Here is a 4,375-nt window from a genome sequence, read left to right on the forward strand (position 1 = left end):
TGTTCAAATCATAAGTTTGGAAGTTCACCTCACGGGAGATGATTCTACACTTTTTAAATTAGTTGGAAGGAACACGAAAGAAGCGGCTATATATGTCTCAATGATAGTATTCTATTACAATTTAAGAATTTTCGATCAAATTTTGAAATTTTTAACGAATTAAAAAGCTATAACTAACGGATTAGAAGAGTTTGAGAAATATTTTGACAGCGTAAAAATCTACTCTGATATATCGCATTTTATTTCATGGGAAAATCCGATTCGTAGTGCCATTTCCATGTAAAGTGCCTTTAATGAAACAACAAAAAAGTATATATACCTGTACGAATGAAACACTTATTTATTATTTGAGCGCAACATATTTTGCTTTCTTGTGCAATTTAACAACCCAAATCAACATGTTGCGTGTACCTTTTGAGCTAACTTACATGAACAAAATCAGTCATAACATGCCTGAAAACTCACCACATTTTCATGGATTAATAGCATTCTATATGATTATATTCATCTCAAATCAGTTACGTATACGTACATGATTCATAATTCCTTATATAGAACAGGTTTGTACACGCAAACACTATACTACTATACGTATGATATCAAGGCGATAAAATTACCGTTTTATAAATCAATTCATGGTTATCGATAAATATAAACACTACATGTGCGACATTTACAATTATTAATATGCATAACCGTACAATTTACTTTTATAGATGATGGTTTCTCATCTTTTCTTTTTTTACAAGAAACAAATTCGGTGATACTGAAGTCAATGTTTATATGTGTTTGTTACAATGTACAGCAATAAAAAAAATCCGAGAATCGCGAAATTTCTTAAAACTTTGGAATACCGTATGCAACTTTATGCTCTGTATAAACGTATATTATTTAATTTGTCATTTTGTTTAAAATTGATAATCACTTGGCCGATATTTGCATTCAATGAGAGAGAGAGATTGAGAGAGAGAGAGAGAGAGAGAGAGAGATTTAATTATTCATAGTGTAACATCGATAATAAGAAAATTATATTTAGTCAGCATGTAAAAATGTTACTGAGTATAAGCTACGTCTATCGGCACTGTACTACCAATTAGTGCAAAAGAATGGACATAATTAATGCAGAAGTCTTATTGAAATTTACTTGCAGTCTTTCATTTTGAAAAAAAAAGTGAATAAAGCTTATATATAACCAAGTATTTAAACGATTATGTTTTATAAAAATCGCATCACAAAAATACATCGATATGCATGAACTCACAAAGCGATTGAATAGAAGTGTAGATTCAGCACGTGAGGTTGCTTTTGTATTTTGTTGGTCTGTAGTTTATAATACGCTTAGTTAGGTGTGTACGAGTATATTTAGACAATAAACATAAACAAAAGGTAGCGACCAATACCGAGAAAATTAACGTAACCCGCGTTCTGTAATGTTGCTATCTTTATAGACCGCAATTATCACCGAAGAAAGCATTTTATTGTTTATATCTTCATCTTTCGTTTATTAAGATAATGGATTGAATTGATCGTAAAAAGTAAGTAAAGATAATTAAATTATTGTTAACGTACACCAGAACGATAGATAGAAGCTGTAGCCAAAGCGTCTTATATGGGAATTTGAGTTTAGTATCATCATGATTATATAGTTCGTGCAATCCGTGATTTTTCTTAGGTTGCTGAATTTAGATTTCGACCGATCGGTAAACTGCGTGGTTAGAACTGGACCGAGTTGATTTTAGTCCTGTCTGTTTCTATACAGCTGTAACTACAATCGATTTTCGTAAAAAAATAGAGGGAATCATACTTAGTGGATGTGAATTTTAACCTATAAATATAAGATGCAATTTTTAAAAAAAAATATTTTTTCTCAAATCAACTGTCCACATTCTTGTAGTTGTAATTTCTTTTTCAGTGAGACAGTCAAAGCCGATTTTTTTCTATCGGTAATTTTATAAGAATTAAGTGTTAATAACGTGTAAAAGGGAAGAGAAATCATGACAATAATTTAACACCAAAGCATCCCAGTTTCAAAAACAGCTATAATTGATTTTAAACTTGCTTCAGAACTATGAAGATACTTAAAAAGTAATATCAGTAAATATGCAATAAAATTTCCGTGCAAAAAGTTAATTAAAAAGAATGAATATTTCTCTTTTTGAAAATAAATCCGTGTAGCCAATTTTACAATGCCCCGAAATTGTGGAAACATAGGCATCGAATTTGACCAACTTTATGTTTGCCACATGTTTGCTTATTTAATTTGCTTCTCGGCAGCTAACTTAAATAACTTGGTTGGGGAGAAGTTTGATATTTGTTTTCCTTAAACATCCTAAAAAGGGGGGGGGTGTTATTGCATGTGGAGTTATTAGAAGTGTGCAGAACTTTAACTATATCTGGATATTCAAAATGTTTTTATCTCCTTTGTTAAATTGAAATCCAGAATTATAGAAAATTATTAATTAATTCTACTTCAAATAATTAAAGACGATGAAAGGAACCACAGAAGAAAAAAATTAAAGCAAAAACAATTTTGACGTTCGTGGGTCTAGACTAACCTTTAAGAGAATCCTTTTCATTTGGTCTCTTTTTGCTTTGATTGGTTGTTGTCTATTGTACAAAGCCTGGACCTCTTTTCCATTTGATGAAATCGTTCGACATTCTTATGAGCATGTAACGATTTCTCTCGCATCTGTTGCGAGTGTAATACTGTTATTGATCATAATAGTATCATGGAAATATGGGAGAACAAGCTCTGAAGCTAATGACCAGGTAAAAGAAATGTACTAGGAATCAAACTTTCGCTATTTTGGTGGTGAGGCAACTAGCAGACCAAAGGATACCTATCAGGAACCTAATGTTGTTGGTCAGCTGAGGCCTGATGCCCCTAATGTTGGGGTGAAGGTTTTTGTCTTGGAATAGGGCATAACTTTGAACTGCAAATTGCTGATGCAACTCCTGTTAGCAGTCCAAAAAAGGGGACGCAGGATGAGATGAGTGAATGAATATCCTGTTAGGAGAACTATTTTGGGAACAAACAATGATGTTTGGAATGAATTTTACCAATATTCTGAAAATATTGCTGAGCTCAATTCATGGGGACCTGAGAAGTCTCGTCGAGTGCTTTTGAGTACACTGCGGTGTCAAGCAGAAAGTTACGCTTATGGGATACCCCTTGCAGCTCAAAAGGATTATGAGCAATTTGAACAAAAGATGGAGCAGAGATTTGGTCATTCTGCTATGAAGGAACGCTATATAGCAGATGCTAAACTAAGAAAGCGGCAATCTGGAGAGTCATTAAGAGATGTCGGACAAGATATAGAAGACCTTTATAGGAGAGCGTATCCAGAAAACCCTGAAATAGTTGAAGAAAACGCTCTTAAGTCGTTTTTGGACAAATGTGGACAGTCTGAAGATTTCCGTCTGGCAGTGAAGAGGACTAGGCCTAAAACTTTGCAGGAAGCTGTCCTAAATGCTATGCAAGAGGAATGCCTGCAAGTTGGAGAGATTGCTGTTGAAGGACCACAAAGCCGTCCACCGACAGATATATGAAATTGGAACTGAGACGGGGGAGAGTAACTTTAAGGTAGCTACCGGTACCGCCAAGTACGGGTGAAGGATTCCACGGTTCCCAAGAATATTTGAGAATCCCAAAACTTATAGATACAAGAAGCTAGTAAGGAGTCCTGGGTGAAGATTTTATTTAAAGGTTTCGTTGTGGATGGGATGACGACGAAAAGAGTTTTATCATAAAAGGTATCAAAGTACCTTTGGGAGGCTCTGATAAAGAAGGGCCCGGAAGAGTGATAGCACTAGAGTCAACAGTTGTCCCAGCTGGTGGTGAAGCCCTGGTTTCTTCTGGACTCACTGGGTGCAATAGAACGAATTCAGGGGAATTCTTACGCCTGAGAGACCTTTTTGAACGGTATGGGTTACTTATAACAAGGACATTGGTTGATTCTAAAAATGCAGTGATTTACACTATGATATGTGCGAACACTTCAATGAAACGCAGGCAAAGACATTCAAGAAATTCATTCTTAGTTATCAAAATTATTTTGCAAAACCAGGAGAACTAGGAAGAACAAATATTGAGTACCATGAGATAAAACTTCATAACAAAAACATATCCAGGAACCTCAAAGAAGAGTTCCATCCTTTACACAAGAGAAAAGCCTTAGAAGAGGAAATTAGGAATTTAGAGAAACAAAATCTAATTGAAAAAAGTACAAGTCCCTGGTCATTTCAATTCGTTATGATACAAAAGAAGGACAGATCGTGGAGGGTGTGTGTATATTATAGGAAACTGAATTACGAAACCATAGAGGATGCACATCGTTTGACCAGGATTGATGATAATATGGATTTTCTCAACGGA

This window comes from Crassostrea angulata, unplaced genomic scaffold (genome assembly GCF_025612915.1).
Source record: "Crassostrea angulata isolate pt1a10 unplaced genomic scaffold, ASM2561291v2 HiC_scaffold_201, whole genome shotgun sequence".
Taxonomy (NCBI): Eukaryota; Metazoa; Mollusca; class Bivalvia; order Ostreida; family Ostreidae; genus Magallana; species Magallana angulata.